This window comes from Rhodnius prolixus, unplaced genomic scaffold, assembly GCF_049639745.1.
Source record: "Rhodnius prolixus isolate KJV_2025 unplaced genomic scaffold, Rpr scaffold_1, whole genome shotgun sequence".
NCBI lineage: Eukaryota > Metazoa > Arthropoda > Insecta > Hemiptera > Reduviidae > Rhodnius > Rhodnius prolixus.
The window spans coordinates 58,264,330-58,286,268 of record NW_027411581.1 but is presented as its reverse complement, the minus strand read 5'-3'; the positions used below and the strand labels follow the sequence as shown (position 1 = coordinate 58,286,268).

Here is a 21,939-nt window from a genome sequence, read left to right as displayed (position 1 = left end):
AGTGAAGCAATTCGAAAGAATCAACACTAAATTTGGAGATGCCATCGTTGCCCATTTACATTATATTGGCCCGACAATGGACTACCCAACGAGGATCTTCCTTCCACGCAGATTTGCGGCAGTGATAACTGATGAAATGGTGGAAGATTACCAACAATCAAAGAAAAAACTGTTAATAATGTACAAAGGCTTTAATAATGGAAGATATGACATAGAATTTAAATAAAATTTATAATGTGAAAAAATAATTAAAGCTAAAGAGGCAGCTGGCTACATGTCCGGACTTGTTGGAGCATGTTCATAATAACAAAAAAACGGTTAAAGCGAATGAGGCAGCTGGCTACATGTCCGGACTTGTTGGAGCATGTTCAGGTAATCACACATATTGAGACTACACCGATGATATGTTCATACAGGTTTGTATAGTTGGTAAACGGAAATAATAATAAGATATATGAAAGTTCAAAGTTCAATTTACTTTTAACTTCATAATAACAAAAAAAAAAACGGTTAAAGCGAAAGAGGCAGCTGGCTACATGTCCAGACTTGTTGGAGCATGTTTGTGCTCGTTGAGGATATGACAATGGTATGAGTCATCATTATTTTTACTTGCCTGTTCAAACAGCTGGCTACATGTCCAGACTTGTTGGAGCATGTTCAGCTATGTTGGCATATATATAAATTAACAGGTATGATAAAAGATGTGGAAGGGAAAGGGGGTGGCTTGCTACAGAGACCTGTCCAGAGAGGTAATCATTTGGAAAAAAAGATGCAATTCTATTGGCTAGTTAGAGTGTGACGTAATTGTGGTGGGGGGGGGGGGTTAATGCTAGTATCGCAGTCCAAGTGTCAGTTCGGGTTTAGTTTTCAGTGAGTGTAGGTCGCGTCATCAGCAGCGGAAGCAGTCCAGGTGGAGGGGGTAAGTAAATAGTTTTTTCTATTACCTAAAGTGAGGTTATCCATTTTTATTTAAGTTCAATATTTTTGTGATAGTGGGGGTAATTTAAATAAAAAAAAAAAAAAAATTCTTGGAGAGGGGGGTTAGATTTTTTAAAAAATAATTCCATGTTAAAACATAAGAGAACATTCAAAACTAGAGTAAGCGAGACTACCACTGTGGCCGACTGGTGCAGATGACGTGTCTATCAGTACGAAGGTTGTAGGATCGAATCCCAGGTAAGTAAAAATAATTAAAAAAAAAAATCCCCTCCTGTCTATCAATGGGCGAGGGGGGTGGAGGTATGAGGTCCGCCATCTTGTGGTCATCAGCTGGTACGAGGTCGGCCATCTTGTGTACTACAGCTGTTAGGAGAGCCGCCATCTTGTAGGAGGAGCTTAAGAGGCCAACGAATACGACGACCTAGAGGTGGTGGGGGTAAAGGTAGGTGTCATGTGATAGGAGTAGGGCTTGGGTGGGGGTAAAGGGATGTCGTCGAATACGCTGATTGGTCTATTAAGAAGGGTGGGGGTAGGAGTGGGGGTAAAAGGGGTGTCATCGAATTCGCTGATTGGTCGATTAAAAGGGTGGAGTGGGGGAAGGGGCGTGGCCTAAAACCCTCGTCGAGTTCGATGATTGGTCAAAAAGGGTAGGGGTGGGGGTAGGGGGCGTGGTCAAAAGCCCTCGTCGAGTTCGATGATTGGTCAAAAAGGGGAGGGGTGGGGGTAGGGGGCGTGGCCTAAGTGGTCGTCGAGTTCGATGATTGGTCAAAAAGGGGAGGGGTGGGGGTAGGGGCGTGGTCTAAGTGCTCGTCCAGTTCGACGACAAAAAAAGTGCGCCAGAACCCGCATTTTCCCTCTACTACCTTAAATTTAAAGGGAAAATGGCGGATCTGGCGCACCTAAATTGTGCCAGATCCAAACATCTCCAAATCTGACCGGGTAATCATCGAGTTCAACGAAGCTGTGAGCCATACCCATCAGCACCATTCTACCCCCACCTATCATCGAATTTGACGAAGCTGAAATCCGCACCATCACAAAATAAAGAGGAATCGTTTTAAAAGATCTAAAGATTTAAATCGGTATAGATATACTCTGATCTCACAACTGTTAAATAATAATTTTGTTCAGAATAATGTTTGAAATAAATAGGTTTATGACAGAGAAGTTTAAAATAAACAACAGACTAAAGGGTTTTTTTAAGCGTATGCTTATTTTTTTCGAAAAATGAGTTTAAAAAAGCACTCACATAAAACAAATAGGGTGAAGGGACCGGTAATTTAGAGCTTAAGAAAAAATTCGAGTTTCGTTTAGAATATCTTCCGTTATTTTGGCTCCAGTTCTTGGTTGGTACAATTGTGCTGCTCCTAATCGGTTTTTAAATTGGCCTACCTAAATAATGTAATATTTTTCAACATTACGCTTTTTCATGCAGTTATTGACGATCAACCCTTATGCAACTATCCTACCGGAGAGTTTTAATTTCGTTCAAACCTTCTAGGGCATCTGCGTCATTCAATTATCGAGAAACTTCATTATACAAAACGTTCAAACTAGTATTGGTTACTTTGGCACAAGAAACAGTTCGCTTATCCTTCTTGCAATGATAGGATGACGGTTCCGGTATGCTTTCTACCAAGATTTACCTGGTAGGTTATTATTGAAAGGGTTCAGTATATCTAGTTTTTTAATAAGTTGCCACACACTCATCAGTAGAAGGCTTTTAGTGATGGGAAACCCAGCTCTGGCAACGGACGTGATACACAAAATTAAAAAAAATCCTCTTCCGCAGAGGAGAGTACTGTACATGGCTACATTTCGTCTGCTGAATGTAGATTTACCATTCACTTTGTGCAGTAGGGTAAGTCCAACGACTTGGTGCCTTTTTGGCAGCTTTACTAATTGATGTTCCTTGACCTACAACTACCTCCCGCAGTTAACAACACATTATTGGCATGAAATTTTGTTCACTTATATACTACACTTTACTGAGTTATAAGATATATACTGTAGTTTCCTTGGGTACAGATCCATAAGTTGAGAAGATATTGAGGGTTGAAATTTTTTTGGGTCATGGTTTTGCTGTGAAATGGGACCCTTATAACTCCCACAGTAAACAACATATTATTCGTATGAAATTTTGTGCTCTTACACACTCGGTTTTACTGAGTTGTATGCTATAGTTTTCTTGAGTACAGATCCATTAGTTGAGAATATATTGAGAGTTGAAATTTTTTAGGGTCATAGTTTTGCTGTGAAATGGGGCCCTTATAACTCCCACAGTAAACAACAGATTATTCGTATCAAATTTTGTGCTCTTACACACTCGGTTTTACTGAGTAGTATGCTATAGTTTTCTTGAGTACAGATCCATTAGTTGAGATGTTTTTGTGAGTTGAAATTTTTTGGGTCATGGTTTTGCTATGAAATGGGGCCCTTATAACTCCCACAGTAAACAACAGATTATTCGTATGATATTTTGTGCTCTTACACACTCTATTTTGTTGAGTAGTGTGCTATAGTTTTCTTGAGTACAGATCCATTACTTGAGAAGATATTGAGAGTGAAATTTTTTTGGGTCATAGTTTTGCTGTGAAATGGGGCCCTTATAACTCCCACAGTAAACATCAATTAGTAAAGCTGCTAAAAAGTACCCAGTCGCTCGAATTACCCTACTGCACAAAGTGAAAGGTAAATCTACATTCAGCAGACGAAATGTAGCCATGTACAGTACTCTCCTCTGCGGAAGAGGATTTTTTTTAGTTTTGTGGATCACGTCCATTGCCATAGCTGGGTTTCCCATCACTAAAAGCCATCTACTGATGAGTGTGTTGCAACTTATTAAAAAACTAGATATACCGAACCATTTCAATAATAACCTACCAGGTAAATCTTGGTAGAAAGCATACCGGAACCGTCATCCTATCATTGCAAGAAGGATAAGCGAACTGTTTCTTGAGCCAAAGTAACCAATACTAGTTTGAAGTTTCTCGATAATTGAATGACGCAGATGCCCTAGAAGGTTTGAACGAAATTAAAACTCTCCGGTAGGATAGTTGCATAAGGGTTGATCGTCAATAACTGCTTGAAAAAGAGTAATGTTGAAAAATATTACATTATTTAGGTAGGCCAATTTAAAAACCGATTGTTATTAATTATGAATGAGACTGATTTTTTTGTTAAAAATCTAAGTGGAACAGTGATTTAGGTATTTTGAATTTTTTAGGTCGTTTCAGGAATATACTTGTTGTCAATCACTGGTCCCACCCCATGTCAAACACTGGTACCACCGAAAATTCGGTATGTCAATCACCGGGTCATTGAAATACTTAAAAAAAAGTAATAATTTTTGGTTGACATAAAAATCGAATTTACTGAATACATAATACAATCTAAAGGAGCGGCACAATTGTACCAACCAAGACCTGGAGCCAAAATAACGGAAGATATTCTAAACGAAACTCGAATTTTTTCTTAAGCTCTAAATTACCGGTCCCTTCACCCTATTTGTTTTGTGTGAGTGCTTTTTTAAACTCATTTTTCGAAAAAAATAAGCATACGCTTAAAAAAACCCTTTATTCTGTTGTTTATTTTAAACTTCTCTGTCATAAACCTATTCATTTCAAACATTATTCTGAACAAAATTATTATTTAACAGTTCTGAGATCTGAGTATATCTATACCGATTTAAATCTTTTAAATTTATATCTCTTTTAAAACGATTCCTCTTTTTGTTGTGGTGGTGCGGATTTCAGCCTCGTCAAATTCGATGATAGGTGGGGTAGAATGGTGCTGATGGGTATGGCTTACGTACAGCTTCGTTGAACTCGATGATTACCCAGTCAGATTTGGAGGTGTTTGGATCTGGCACAATTTAGGTGCGCCAGAACCGCCATTTTCCCTCTACTTTCGTCAATCATTTGGGCTGGTCATTGGGTTTCTCTTTGTCATTAATCCGTTGCGAATCAATCTTATGCACTTGCTGAATACCTTGACGTCACCTCTGCGCCCAACTCGACCACTTCCTCATAATCTCTTTCACTTTTTATACTCTTAATCATGTTAACTTACGAACCAAAGCAGATGGGCTGGTGTTTCATGCGACAGATATGTCCAATAACTCACGAAGACTGGCTGAATCTTAGGTGAACTCCTCATTCCATTGTTTACGCCTTCTCATCAATCCCTTTGTTAATATTTCCTTCAACCAATGTAAAGTGTAACCTTTTTTCCTGGGCATTGTCACAGGAAGTCTTTAATAGGATTCAGTGTCTAAACCTGTTTGGATCTTTGTTTGTTTTGTTTTAATAAATCAACAAACATGCAACTTCCATTAATGCTCTCTTCATTTGTTTCCGATGCGCTTAATGCATGCCGTTCGTATAAATGATGACCACCAATCACCTTATAATTAATTGTTGATTATCTGCAATCACTATCACAATAATAATAATAATAATAAAAAAAGTGTCATTAAAATGCAACACACTCTATGTTTAACATTAATCATTGTATATTTTATATTCTGTAAATGGTATTTTATAATTGACAATTAATTTTATATAATATATGGTGGGGTGGATACAATGGTGCAAGAAAGTGGTATAGTAAACCTCTCTAGGAGGCTTATTTAGCGCGTGATTACCTATAATTACGTGCATGCTGTCCGTGACACCGTAATTGCCTTTCTGTTTAGTAAAACTTTCAAAGAATATGTTGTCTAGCTTGCAGTTTTACTGGGGAAGGGCCTCTATCCCACTATTAAGAGAAATTTCTCTTTTTTTTGGCTGAAAAAAAAAAATCGCAAATATTTTATAAATTCTCTTGCTGACCTTAGAATAAGAGAATCAAGCAAAGTGTTCCGCATATAATTTGATATTTTTTTATCTGCTTACTGAATGTATTTATTTTCAATATATCAATAAATTACTACGTTTTTAGGCATCATTTTATGTTGAAACTCGTTTATAATTTATAAATCTTTCCGGTTCTGTACGGTTTTGAAATTATTTTTCTTATGACAGAGAGAATATTGCAATTGAGTCACATTTTTTATACATATTACATAGTCTTGGTGCATATGCGGAGCCCAGTAGAATAGAATAGAAAATAAATTTATTGTCCTAGGACAGGGGTCGGCAACCCTCGGCTCTTTTATCCAAATTGTGTGGCTCTTCAGCCTGTCCAAAATAAATTGTATATTTCAATTTTATTAAAACGAATGAAAATTCCATTTATTAATGTAAAGATATTTTTCCAAAAATGATTTTAAATGTTGTAGGTTCGAAATTGAATAGAATTATACAATATTAAAATAAAGTACATGATTATATATTGTGAGATTGCCGCATTTTCATTCGTTTAGTTATTATTTATTGGTTTATTTACTTTACAATATGTGAAAATAAATATATAAAACATTTAAATGATATTGAATATCATAAAATAATAATTTGCGAATACAAATGATCTACACGATCATCCTTGCGGCTCTTGGTAAGATCTATTAAAATTATTTAAGGAGAAATGGCTCTCTACTTAAAATAGGTTGCCGACCCCTGTCCTAGGACCATAGTCTCCTAAGAATAAAAACATGTACAGTTTGGAGGCCCTATTAGTTTCGCCTAACTTTTAAATATTTATAAACAAAAAATTAGTATTTACAAAAATAATAATAAAAATTAAGGAAATAAATGAATTCAATTATTATTTCGGAGGAAGCTGGATAGAAAGGAGATAATTGAACAGAAGGGATTTAAAGATATATAGGGTAGGAGCATGGCGGACAGATGAAGATAAGGAGTTCCAAAAAGAGGTAGCTTGTATTGGGAAGGATTTGATAAAGCTCCAAAATTAATAATCACTGGACGCTCTTAAATTCTTATCTTGAACAAAACGTATGGATAGATAGATAGATAAATGTTCTGTATTTGGTGTTTAAATATACACATTACAGGGGTTCTGTGCTATATTTCAATAGAATGAAATAAAAATCAATATACGAAACTGCGTGCAATACGTAAACTTAATTAAACTAATTTATATATACGTATATTAAACTAAAATTTAATAACAGAAAATAATACCTATTCGTTAAGGCAAAATGATCTTATCTTTAATGCTTCTATTGTAAACAAATATATTCTATTTAGGTGGTCCTTATTTTCAACACATAGAAATTTATTAAGAGCATTTCCGTTGACAAACTCTGAGAGATGGTGGCGCCTAATTGGTTGATAAATAGGGCATTCTATTAAAAGGTGTTCTAGAGTTTCGTACTTATTCAAATTAAACATTGTGCAGACAGATTGCGTATCAATAGAGTGGTAGCCTCCACTTTTAAACCAGACTTTTACAACCAAAACGTATGGAAAATAATGGATTAAATTAGATGTACTTGGAATGCACTAAAAATTATGTTTAATGTTTAATTATGTTGACTGTCAGTAAACTTCCTGCGAAATTAGACGCATCTGCTACAGCAGAAGTTTATTTGTAAACGCATGTAATGTTTATTTGAGGAAAATACAAAAAAAGAAAAGTTTTAGTAGCAGAACTTCATAAAAGTTAGGAGCTATATTACTATCTAGTACTTGATTTGTAGAAAATTTGTAGTTTTAGTAGCAGAACTTCATAAAAGTTAGGAGCTATATAACTATCTAGTACTTGATTTGTAGAAAATTTGTAGTTTTATTAGCAGAACTTCATAAAAGTTAGGAGCTTTATTACTATCTAGTACTTGATTTGTAGTTTTAGTAGCAGAACTTCATAAAAGTTAGGAGCTTTACTATCTAGTACTTGATTTGTAGAAAATTTGTAGTTTTAGTAGCAGAACTTCATAAAAGTTAGGAGCTCTACTATCTAGTACTTTAAAATCTTATTAGCCATCCATTTCTCTTAATTTAAATTGCTTGAATATAATTTTTTTTGACTACCAACAGCCAACTGGTACCTAGAGGCAGTTTTTACTGGAAGGCGCGTTAAACAGTACACAATTCATGGGCAAATATTTAGTCATGGCATACGTTGCCTTATACAAGCGAAGAATTTGCTAAAAAACTATTGCCTAACTCCTAGCCCAGTTACTGAACGCTTATTTATTCAAATAGCTATGGCTAGGAGTTTCCTCCTCACGTCTCTCCCTCATATACCACACACACACACTCTTGCGTCAACAGTGTCAACAATTCAACACTAATTAGTAGACATTCTGCGTAGGTCATCATAGTCGAGCGTGCTGCTGCTACCACAGCTAGCTAAAATAACAGCCCATCCTATAGTTATATTTACTTTAGTTGTTAATGGTATTTTTACACTCACCATTTTGGCTTCCTCATCAGAAATACTAATATTATAAGTTTTCGGAAACTATAAACTATCTATAGCGAACTCCAAGCGAACCTTTTCTTACACTACGTCCCTGTAGTTGGAAGTCATCAATATTCTGTGGGATGTCTCCAGCAAACGTAAAAGTTTTAATACCTCTTTTAGTCCAAAGTAACAATTATGTTGGTGGTAAAACCGTATAATTGCCAGAAATGGCACATTAGAAAGTGGTTTAATTACAAAAATGGCGTTCTCCTCTTTTCTGGAGGAAATCCCTTATTTAAAGAAGGCTGATGACTGAAAAAGAGATGTTTGTCCTCCGTTGAAATCGCTCTTAGAATTTTAATTCAATGATATTGTTTCAAATTTTACTTATTTAGCTCTAATATTCATTAAAGGGAAGGGATTAGCTATGAGGTTAGCGTACTGGACTCCCACGCGGAGGTCCCGGGTTCGAATCCAGCTGCTGACCCTTAGATTTTCTCTTCCTAGGAGCTTCTTACAGCTCACTGTCCGGTGATGGACAGTGTTGTCTGTAAAGAGAGAACACTGTCCGGAGGCCGGTAGTGCACTTAAAAAAGCTCCGGGCGCCATTAACCTAAGATGTTGACGCGCCTTAAATCATTAAAAAAAAAAATATTCATTAAAGTTATTGGTGATGATATCTTTCAATAAAGAGTATGAATTACAAATTTCATTATTTGGAAATTTCAATAAATGTAAACAAGCACCTTGATTCTACTAACACCTGTTTCAATATTTTACTAGAAATTGAATAATTAAATTTAGGAAAATTGACGCGTACACGATAGGAATTTGTTTTCCATTATTATCTTACTAGAAAAGCATTGCAATCGTAACAAATTTGTAAAAATTGATTTCCCAGGCTATTCATGTTTTAAGTTCCGCTGCACCAAACGAAGTCATTAGAGCTGGGGTTCCAAGAGCCCAGGATAGCCTCAGGAAGAACAAGAAGACGGCCAGTTTATGATAACTACTTCCAGAAGCCCCCCAGAAAAGAGGACAGGCAATTTTTCTCTCGAGCTAAATCCTCTCCTCCACCGTCCCAGGATGGTATATCCTATCTAAATCCTGGTTACCATAACCGCTAACTTTCTCTTTCACCAAAGATAGTAGCATAAATGTTCAATTTTAGTGCAAAGTTGGTTTTCCTCTCTATCTACAAAATACCATCTTGAAAAATCTAAAAATTCTATTTCAATTGGGGTGGTGCTTACTTCAGGGCTAAAGTTGATAAATCCGTACTTCTTGCAAAAGACGTAACTGTTAACTTCAAACAGAAGCAAGTGCATTTATATTACTGCAATAAGTAAAGTAAGAGAAAGACTTACGGGTGATAAAGTCCTTAAAGTGCACGTACACTCCATAGTGCATCTAGTTTGTATGCAACTTAGTGCCTTATATGGCTAAAGATGGTGCAGAGCTATTGTTCCGGCGAGTGTCAGCCCAGTGGTATTGTAGTATCCATTCAATGATTGTCTATTCATGCAGTTAACTTCTCACACAACTCCTTGGCCACTAACTGAGATTTCTTCTTCATATTCTGCTGCCTACTTCTTCATCTGTCATTCAAGAGTGATTTCTTTGATTGGACTCTTTGATTGTGTACATATGTATGTGCGTGCTTTGTATGGCGTTCGCTCTACTCACTTCAACCATAACTAACCCATTCATTCACCATGAATGTTCCTGTTCTGCTATCTGTTTTGTGTCCCTTGTAACGTCCATCTCGTAACCTCCCTAGCCTTATCTTCGTCTGACTCTTCCACTTCTTTCTTTCTTTATTCTTTATTGCTTTATTCACTTGTTCAAAATAGCGACAATAGTGTATTTAATAAACGATGGCACTTCCGGCAAATCTTCCATCGATCTATTTTCCTGATTGAACTGAGACTCGCCGTACACTCAGGGTCACTGACCCTGAATTTGACTTAAGACTTGCAGTCACATACTTTGCAAGCTGTATGATAAGACTTCAACAGTTCCTTAGATATAAATAATTATATAATGCATTGTCAATCAGAATCAGTGCACGCCTCTTTCTTATAAAGTTCATTTAAACCACTCCTCCTAAACACCCACCGACTTACTTTTAGGCAAGGTGGGAGGCAATAAGCAGTGACGCTTTACAGCCATAAAAAAGAAACAAGATTCAATACATTACAGGATCAACTAGAATCCCAAGTTTGCCTTCCGGAAATTCCGCCTAACCGGAGAAAAAAACAAAAAATACCATTACTAAATAAATCGTAACTATTCCGCTCAATGTAAAGCCAACTTTTGATGACAAAGACCCATTTCCCATTCATTATTTACGAATCGAGAAGTTGGGAAAACAATGTAGTATTAGTGGGCAATTGAAATTGTTACCAGTTCTTCACATATTAATGGAGAAACATGCACGTTCTTGTGACATGCAATGTATGACAAAACAATGCCCTTATCTTAACTCCTTTGTAGAGTACTTAATCTACCATAATACCGGCTGATAAAGACAGTATGTACTTTTCTTTTTTTTTTGTCGCATGTAGCAATGCTACATAAATATTGAAAATGTTGATCACACTAATTTTCTTCCTTCCGTGGAAATTTTGAATATTCATGCTTTTCCCGATCAAATATTCTTTCCTCCTTTTGATTAATCTTTTGATCGTAAGTTTAATGGCTAAATTAATCATTCATTCTTTAAATTTCTCAAAATATCTTAATTTTTAAAACAAAATTTTCAAACTTATGCCCCAAAAACAGTTTGCAGTGGCTAATTCTGGAATTCGATTGGGTGCTTTCTTAAAAAAGAGTAAAAAAGAGTTTAACAGGTTTAAAATTGTCGAACTATTTTCCAAAAACCGAAAACACCAATAATAATTGGATTTCAAGCCCCTTCTATAAAGAAAATTTAGGAAAAGCTACATCATTATCAATAAAAGATGAAGAAAATTTAACAGAATTCATGTGACAGAACTTAAAATATGCTTAAAGAGACTGATTGTAACGAGTAAGCTCTAACCAAGCAAGATTAAATTTAATTGGTACTTACAGGTAGTTGAATGCTTAAAAGATATTCATTTAGAAGATTTGGGCACAAATACAATAATGCTAAAGAAGAATTTTGTAAAATAATTAATAATCTTGAAGAGAGAAATATGTACGCAATTTTTAATTATTTAAAAAAAGTTTTAAAACTAAGATCTTACACTTTACAAAGGTTATAAAGTGAACATGATCTTCTTTATAACAGATACATTGTATCTCTTTACAAATAAAGAAGATAATAATAAAATAACATACTCGGAATAAAATGCAATCATTTTTGCGAAGTGGTACAATTTAGCATCACGTACTATCAAGTACGCGAGCCAAAAAAGGTTGGGAAACGCTGTTCTAGAGAAAAGTTTCGAGTCAAAGCTCAAAGCAGATCGTCGCTGATTGTATTCGTCGGGGCAGGTTTATTGCTTATTTAAATCAATAATGAAATCAATCGATAACTGAAATCGAACTCTCTACACCAAACTGGAATAATCTACCCGTGATAATAGACGAAAGCCTAAAACCGGTCAGGGAAATAAAACAAGTTAATAAACGTGTGCCTGCTAGGACGGATACAAATCAGCCACATTCCTTATTCTTGAAAGTGGATTTTTAATAATTAATTAATCTTTATAGAAATATTCCTGAGTTCGATGTGGTGTAGCAAACAGAAATACGAAAGGGTATTTAGGCTTATTTAAGGTACGTACATTTTATTGTAAAAAAGTAAAGCAATCGCCTATTTTTTCAGGCGGTCTTAACGTCCAACTACCATCTAGGTATCGTGGACGGAGGCGACTAGCAAACATACTTTACTGTAAATTTCTTTTAATAACCATTAAATAAAATCCAAGACCTAGACCGGGGGAATCGAACCCACTAAACCAACAACACATCTTAGCATTGCGGGTCTAGTCTATAACCGCTCGGCTACCGAGGCGCCTTACATTTTATTGTTTACCCATATAGCTTTATTGCTTACGAAACATTTCAGCCTATTAAATTAATATTGCGAATTTCCCGGAAAATCCGAAGAAAATATTTGCGCTCACTCGCGAGATTTGTAGTTAGAGGAAATCGTTTAAGAGTGTTAGGCACCAATATTAGTTAATTGTCCGGCAATCATGGACTTATTCTTATGATACGTCATACCTGCTTTCATTTCAGTTTTTTTTTTTTGAGTTCATTCACTGACCCATTGTTAGAAGCCTTGTAAATATAGCCTGATAATTCTCTGAAATTATATGAAAGTTCGTGGCTCGAATATTAAGTTTTGTGAATAGATCCACATGTTCATTAATGCGTTTACTTTAAATTCAAAGTACCCTTCAAACAATGTAAAATCTATTGAATTTAAATAATTCCTTAGCTCTGGATTACGATTGGGTTAGAGGGAGCCAAGTGCGTGAGTTTAACACCTGTTTCCTTAACAGCTGAAACAAAACCAAACAAAAAAACTATAACATTAAAAAAAAAACATCTGTAATTACGAATGAAGTAATCTGAGGCTGGAGGATGCTGAATCACCACAACACGGGACACCACAACACGGGACACCACTTTGATTCCATTAGCGTCTTACTTGTTGGCTTTCTCTTCTGTCGCCCTTCATTACCTACCCTTCAGATGACCTTATTTACATATCATCTTGCCTGCACATAGAAGAGCCGTCCTCTGAGAAGCTCTGAGGTGCACAGAGGTTATGTATACCACTTTTGAAGGCTATAAAACTTCTGGTGGGAAAGAGTTGCTGAAGCTGCTTTCTTCCTCTTCTTCCTCCTTCTTTATTCATTCTAATTCTGGTTCATTCTTTCTTTCCTTTTTGAATCTAATTAAACAAACATAAAGGCGTAACTCTCTGCCTATTGGATGCACAGCCAGTCCAAAAGTTCCACCTGTAGAGTTAGTACGTTTAAAAGGTGACCCTATTAAAAATTCCCCGCAGTGTTTGATGGGAATTGAAAGGGTTTAAGGGCTGCTACCCAACAGTTTGTGTTTGTGTGTGTATGTACGCCCAAAGGTCCATTTTCATGAGATTTATTTTATTTTTCCCATTGTTATTTAAAATTATTACGAATACATTACAATAGAAATCTGCATTTAGTTTTGCTATTCCTTATTATTATTATTTTCATTCACATCAATCTTTTTCCTTCATAAATATTTAATCCAATAATATAGAGTTGCCTTTTAGCTAAGAAATTTTTTCCCACATTCTAAAAATAGAGACTCTCATTTGCATTTAAAAAAAAAAAAAAAATCATCTCAGATGTGGTTTTTCTTTGGAGGGCCACTTTTGTTGGAGGACAGTTTGGAAAGACGTTACTTTTATTAAAGGTGATTGATTTTTAATGAGATGTGCATTTCTAGAACTAGCTATGAAGTTGAATCTAACTAGGATTAGATTATGGTTCTACATTACTACATCTGCAGATGGGCTGCACAAGCAAATGAGACCGTGAAGTTACAATAAAGTAATAAAAATTAATAAATGAGTATTGTATTGTAAGCAGCTTCATATCCAAATTAATAAAAAATAAATAGATACATTGCATTTTCTAAATATTTTATGACTAAATTTCGGCATATAAATGCATCAGTGCATTTTATGAAGGGGCCACGGTAGCCGAGCGGTTAGAGGCGAGACCCGCAAAGCTAAGATGTATTGTTGGTTTAGTGGGTTCGATTCCCCTGATCTAAGTCTAGGATTTTATTTAATGGTTAATATGAGAACTTTGTAGTCAAGTATGTTAGGCGGTTATAGGCTAGACCCGCAATACTAAGATGTATTGTTGGTTTAGTGGGTTCGATTCCCCTGGTCTAAGTCTAGGATTTTATTTAATGGTTAATATGAGAAATTTATAGTAAAGTATGTTAGGCGGTTATAGGCTATACCCGCAATACTAAGATGTATTGTTGGTTTAGTGGGTTCGATTCCCGGTCTTTAGGCCTTAGATTTTATTTAATGGTTAATATGAGACCTTTGTAGTCAAGTATGTTAGACGGTTATAGGCTAGACCCGCAATACTAAGATGTATTGTTGGTTTAGTGGGTTCGATTCCCCTGGTCTAAGTCTAGGATTTTATTTAATGGTTAATATGAGAAATTTATAGTAAAGTATGTTAGGCGGTTATAGGCTATACCCGCAATACTAAGATGTATTGTTGGTTTAGTGGGTTCGATTCCCGGTCTTTAGGCCTTGGATTTTATTTAATGGTTAATATGAGAACTTTGTAGTCAAGTATGTTAGGCGGTTATAGGCTAGACCCGCAGTGCTAAGATGTATTGTTGGTTTAGTGGGTTCGATTCCCCTGGTCTAAGTCTAGGATTTTATTTAATGGTTAATATGAGAAATTTATAGTAAAGTATGTTAGGCGGTTATAGGCTAGACCCGCAATACTAAGATGTATTGTTGGTTTAGTGGGTTCGATTCCCCTGGTCTAAGTCTAGGATTTTATTTAATGGTTAATATGAGAAATTTATAGTAAAGTATGTTAGGCGGTTATAGGCTAGACCCGCAATACTAAGATGTATTGTTGGTTTAGTGGGTTCGATTCCCGGTCTTTAGGCCTTGAATTTTATTTAATGGTTAATATGAGAAATTTACAGTAAAGTATGTTTGCTAGTCGCCTCCGTCCACGACACCTATTCTGTAGTTGTTCGTAAAGCCACGCCTGAAAAAATAGGCCAGTTACTTAGTGCAATCTAAGAACAAACCATAACCGTTCTTTCACCAACAACAAGCATAGACTGCCAGTTTTCTTATACTTTTATACAAGCCTCAACTTCTTTGGCAGAAATCTTAGTTTTATCGTCAATTCATAACAAGAGCTTTTCTTTTTATGCTTTTCTTTCTTCTTCTTCTTCTAATTGATTTGCGAAAAATCTTTATTGGATTCAGATAACCTCAAAATACTATATATATCTGTTGACAGCTCACTATCGACAATGTAACTCGATGGCCATGGTTACCCTTACAAGAAGAGAAAGTAAAAATCAGCGAAATCGCACTTCCGATTCATCGAACTTCCTTTGTATGCATGGTGACTAAATTAATGGTTTGCAGTTTTCTAGATTCAAGATTTACTAAAAAAACTATTCAACAATTTTATTTTAAACATCAGATTACAATAGAAAGTGGTGAATTGAATAACGATAATTGGGTTAGGACCTGCACACGGATATGTAACCAGAATTATATATATATGTATATATATATATATATGTATATATATATATATATATATAAAACTTGTATGGCTTCCTGTAAAGCCCTGAAATGGCTTCACATTCCTATGAAGTACCTCTTATTTAAACAATATAATTTCAGTATACCTACACCGACCGACCTTTGCATTCTATTGCAGTTAAATGTAATTTACTTTAGCTAATATTAAGGACAATTCTATTTGCTCCATCTAGTATCATAATTTAAATGTATTTATCTTTTTCAACAACTTTTGCTTGGGGTCCCACATAAAATTATCTCATTTCTACAAACATTATCGCTTAAAACTAGTCGTCATACAAATAGATTTGGTTACCTTATAGTTGATTTAAAGACATTTTCTCATAAATAGAATTATAAAAGTAGTTAGCCTTTATCTGTTTGCTTAGTACAGGAAATTTGAAAAAACCGATTCATTTTCCGAAATGGAAAATATAGTTACAATTCCTGGTTCATCTATTTCGGTTTCCTTTGATTTTTAAATGCTCTATGAGTAGGTTTGAGTAACTTGAGTAACCCAAACACCCACACACTGAAGGCAGGCTAGAAGTAAGGCTTTCTTTTTGTTTCAGGTGATCCCTGTAGTGAATTGTAATTGGTAACTGGAGCTCCTAAATTGTTCATGTACGGAAGCCATATATAGTAGTTCTCCTGCTACTTGACAACCCCTGGTGGGTATCTTGAGGTGCATTCTTCTAAGTAAACTTATCTGTGAAACCACAATAGATATCAATAGAAAATTTACTGACGCAGAAGATAATTTTTTAACTTAACAGTAGACTTTTGGAATTTTTTTTGCAGCGGCAACATTAGAGAAGGTGTTGTCGGTTTGTATGATGTAGATCTTTTTCTAGTCTAGTGGGCAGTTCTGGTTTTAATTTTACACTGACCATTAGTGGACGGTGAGATGTAAGAAGAAGCTCCTAGATATATATAATCTAAGGGGCCAACAGCTGAGGTAGCCGAACGGTTAGAGACAAGACTAAGATTTATTGTGGTTCTGGGTTCGATTCTCTGTTTAGATCTTAGATTTTATTTAAGAGTTTATATGAAAAATTTAGAGTAAAGTATGTTTGCTAGTCACCTCCGCCCACGACACATAATTAGGTCGTTGGACGTAAAGTGCACCTGAAATAATAAACAGACATTACTTTACTGGTGTTATATTAAAGTCAACTAAAATTTAGAGTAGGCACGTGAAATTTGGTAATTTAATTATAAAAGTTGTAATAAAAAGTCGAGTGATCATCCTCAAAAGATTTTTTGGTATTGTTCGAAGTTTCTTTCCCCCCAAAAAAAGGACTGTTAGAATTCATCAGGAGCGGAACCTGTGGAATTATTGACATGATGATCAGAATAAATAAATAACCCAAGAAAACTGTGTTGTTTTAGTAGATGTTTAATTTCACAGAACTCCGAAACGTGTGGGAATAGCAAGCACTTAACACGGTTGACAAAGACCAGGGTGAAGCGATATTAAAATAGAGAGACAGAGAAAATTAAGTCCAGGTGCTCTTCAAAGGTCCAGATGGCAAACTGTGGAGCGTTACTGCTATGCAAATCTTACTAAACCCTTTACGCCCGAACCCCACCATATTCTCTCACCTACCTACCTACTAGATGCAAATGAAGCTGTGCACCTTAAACCCCTTGTGCGAGAAGATTCCAACATCTCCTCCCTGGCCTCATCTCTGGCTATTTCTGTTACTTGCTCCCCCCTTCTATTTATCCTTCAGATCTCCCTTGCAGTATAGAGCGAGAGAGGGAGAGAGACAGAACAAGAAATATGCAAAACAAATTGCACTCAACCAGGAAGTCACGTGAGAAAGTTGTCACCTCAAGAAAGAGGATAGAGTTGAGCTCTTGAACAATCATAAATAAATCAGATGCCAAGAAAATGTCATATGTTTTGATTACATTAAAATTCAAAACAGCGGAACATTTTTTTAAAAAAAAGGGGGGGTTATACTGACGTAACAAAAGGGTGACGGTCTTATAGTGACGTAGCAAAAAATATTTTAAAATTAATGAATACATTAGGTTAAAAATTTTATTTAACCCATATTTCAATCTTCAGTTCTTCAGATAAATTAAGGAACATAAAATAATAATAATCGAAACCGGAAATACACATTTGAGCTTTCTGATAAGAAAAAAAAAAATGTTTTAACACATGCGTGAGAACAGATTACCACAAAAATCAGATGGAGGTTCTGGTTCCGCTTTTGAAACAGTTTCAGTTGAAATCCGCCAATCAAAATTGCACCTTAACAGTTTTTAATTTTCCCTCTTAAATACTGTGATTTTCTTCTACGTTCAATGCAAATAACTACACTGAACATAAAAGTGGATTTACCTGAATCAGGGTGAAGGTGAACTAGCCATTTCTTCAGGAATCATGTAGGGTCCCCTGTTTAATCGTGAACAATACACTAGTGCCCAGCGTGGGTACCAAACCCAATGAGCAAAATCATCACACATAGAAAATATATCTGGTATCTTCTCTCTAATCTATAACAGTGATAATTACGCGTAGAAAGGATTATCTCACTGGATTCTCACGCGGAGGTACCGGGTTCGAATCCAGCTGATGGCCCTTAGATTTTCTCTTCCTAGGAGCTTTTTACAGCTCACTGTCCGGTGATCGAAAGTGTTGATTGTAAAAGTAGAACACTAAAATCAAAATAAATAAATAAAATACACATTTTGCTATTTACGTAGCAGTAATTATTACTTTGTGTAAAAAGAAATAAATTAATTAATACATAATACATAAACTATCTTATTAATACATAAAATACGATACATTATGACCGATATGTTACTGGCCACCTTGATTTTGAGAATTTATTAATAACCTGTCCGCTCTGAAGTTAACCAGATCGTATACTGGTGCTTGCTGAATGCAATATCTATTTGTATGTAACTGTACATGGGAGGGATACATATGTATTTAGATTGTAGAAATGTACAATTGCTACTGGCGGCGAGGTGTGGACCGGTCGAACCTTCAGCCAGCCGTACCGCCTTTTACAGATAAAAAAAAAAAAAGTCAAGGACGTTTTTATACAATACTTGTACATAAAACTAGGCTATTTCTGCTTACATTTTATGTATCTATGTATTGTATACGTATCTATTTAGAGGTAGCAAATAGATTTCTTTGTTTTAATCACATGTTGCGCAGTTATTTATTTAGGTAATATAATTTATGGAGCTATCCATTGGTCACCCACTAAAGGAGTGAATTTAAAAAAAAATCATCAATAACTGAGCTTGCTGAACATCCTCAGCTTCGAAGATTTTGAAAGGACCATCTCACTTCCAAAACTGAAAAGACTTTTACAGTTTATATACAATCAAACTTAAGAGGAACACAATAGCCTAAACAAGAATGGTTATATAATCTTGTTTTGGGTGCTAGGATTACGATGGTATAAAAAAAGTAGTGAAACTGCTTTCATTCTAACAACAAATAAAAATAAAATAAATAAAAGAGGTAATAATCTTAAATCTTCTTTTCAGGACCAAATGTCTAACTCAGAAATCAGGAAACTAAAGATCAAGTGAGGGTTCTTTCGAGAGACAAAACCACTTCGCGAGAAAGAATTCGTAGGGATTGTAGTCGTCAACTCAGGGGAGATTAAGAACTAAGTCTTACGAGTCACTTTTGATCAATAATTATCATATCTTTCATTCCTGATAAGTCAGAGCCAATCTTAGCTCTGGAGGGGAAAAAAACGAGGATTAAATACTTATCAATCAATTAAACATTTACTTTGTCTTGCTTTTTTTTCATTTGCTGTTCACAATCTAAAATAAAAAATAAAATGTAATCAACGAATCTGATGTAAGAAGTCTTCATGACTGGATCAGCTGTAGGAGAGAACTCTCGCTGAAGATTCTTACATTACTGTCGGAGAGGATCACACGTGGCGAACAGCTATTCAATCTGCGTGGAGGCAAGATTTTCAATAAGAGGATTCGTGCAGAGTGAAAGACAGTCGAAGAATTTTCTATATTTAGATTTAGGTTCTTCAGAAACACATGAGATCTTGAGGTCTTTATGGAGGATAAAATTAGAGACAATAAAATGTAGTATCCTCAATCTGACGAAGTATTTGATTGAAAAGACTGGATTTTTTTTGTGCATTTGAATGTTTGGCATAAACCCATAGTTCCAAGTCCGTTAAGTCCAGATCGGTTTGAGTATGCTTGTTTGTATGTTAATCGTTTATGTTCCCAGTGGTAGCTTTGATTATCTGCTAATAACTCGCATCTGTAAGTTGTTCCGTCGGTTAAGCGCAAAGAATTACTTTTATTGAATATTCTTTGTCAAATGCGAAGTACCCGAAGTACACGTCCGTTATAGTGGTCTCTCTCTTCTTTTAAGTCACGAGCGTTCTTGTAACTCCAGCTTTGCAATACTTCCATCAACTTGAAATAATTTTTCTCTTTGGATTATTAATATTTAATTATTTGAAGACGGCCTTTGTTATCTACAAAATTGTTCATCAAATATTACGCAAATACTGCATTAAAGTATGCATATACACTTTCTCACAATAGCTTGCATATATGCAATTCTAATTTAATTGATATTTCTTATTTTTTTGCAAATCACAGATTATTGAAGTGATTAGCATTAAAGGTTATAATAATAGTTATTCAGTGTTCAACTGAACACACTAGCGTGAAACTAATAGAATAATGGTTATTAGAATAAAAGTGATAATAATAAAATAGAGAAATATCAAATATCTAAAGGAAAAAGAAATTATAGAAGTATGGTTAAAATATTCTCAAGGTTAAACAAAATCGTGAGTTGTGCTAGAATTTATCGTTAAAACATTAGCTCATCCGTTCTTCGTCAGTGAAGTATTTTAAAAATCAACAGTTTTTACTATTTAATGTTTGATCATTAGAAAATGAACATAAATTTTGATTAGCAGGATGCAAGTTGACCAAGGAACTGAGGAAACAGAAGTGTTTTGTTTTGTTTTTATTGATTCAGTCTATAGATTTCGAAACTAGACATTTCGGCCTGTGCAGTTAACCAACATCAGACGTTTATCAAATTAAGAGAATTCTCTTATTGACTAGTTAATGATTGAACTCTCAAAAGAGCTGTGAGAAGATTATATTTACTTTATGTTTTCTGGTTCTCAAAAGACGTTAACATGTATATTGACCCATCTTTCTATTGAGGAACGGAAATTCTTGCAAAATTTAAACCCAGCACTTTGACACATTGCTATCACAATCTCATACGCCTCTGCGTTGGATTATTTTTTGGGTTTGGCGCACCTAAATAGTCTTCAAGTAAAAAAAGTATTTCATAAAAAGGTAAGACGACGAAATTTAAGTATGAAGGAGGCTCTAAAGAGTACTAAAGGACTTAAACTGATAATCACGAACGTAAGTCGGTATAACTTGGTGTTGACACAAAGAACGTATTAAGTCACTCCAATTAAAATAAAACGATTCAACCAGAAAAGCTTTCTTAAAGAAGAACATACGTATTCTTGGAGGTTGTGAAGTCAAAGAAAGTAAGACCATTCTTTTTTGGCTAGTTCTGAGTTAACTATCCTCAGCTTTGTAACAACGGAAGATCACTAAATATGTTTATAATCTAAAAATAAAGAGGTATCTTCTTAGGATCCCATTTATTTATTGAGAAGATTCATTTATGTTAAGGCACGTCGAAATCTCAGATGATTGGCAGTCGGAGCTTTTTTCAGTGCCCTGTTGGCCTCTCTCGTTACAAAATAATACTGCCCATCACCGGGCAGTAGAGCTGTAAGAAGGTCCTAAAAATTAAAAAAAAAAATTAAAAGTGATAACTGGGATTTGAACCCAGGATTTTCGCGTGGGAATCAATTACGCTAACAACTTAGCTAGCTCTTCCCTTTTTGTTAATATTTTTTGTTTTTTGTTTTTTTGGAGAAGTGCTTTCCCATGCTGTTTATAAGCCATTAAAGTTAAAATATAATTGTACCATTTTCAAGACCTGAACCGAGGATAACTGCTTCCTTTCGTCATAGCCACGATATTCTTTAGATCGAATAATTTTTTGCAAAATTACACTAACTACATCCATATAAAGATATGTGAAACCTCTTTTTCATCCTTTGTAGTTTTACAAAATGATTCAGGAAACAGGAAAGTACCCTAACCCTGGATAATTGTGAAATGTTCCAGAGAATAAAGCGGTCCGCGTCTCTGGGAACGCCATTAAATTGTATCAGAGGTTCCAATCTATGTGTTATTAATAACAATATATATGTAAATTTTCTGTTTTTTCATCCAATAAGGGACCTTTATAATAATCGCTTTAACAAACTGGTCTCTATTTTTTTATTTTTTTTTGTATTTTGTAGAAAATAATTTCATCTAAA

General features: G+C 35.1%; 1 protein-coding gene across 3 annotated transcripts in view; it reads left to right on the top strand.

Moving 5' to 3' along the window:
• The window catches only part of MESR6 (misexpression suppressor of ras 6), a 906,147-nt gene that overhangs the window by 480,702 nt on the left and 403,506 nt on the right, over positions 1-21,939 (top strand). The gene's annotated exons all lie outside the window — the stretch shown is intronic.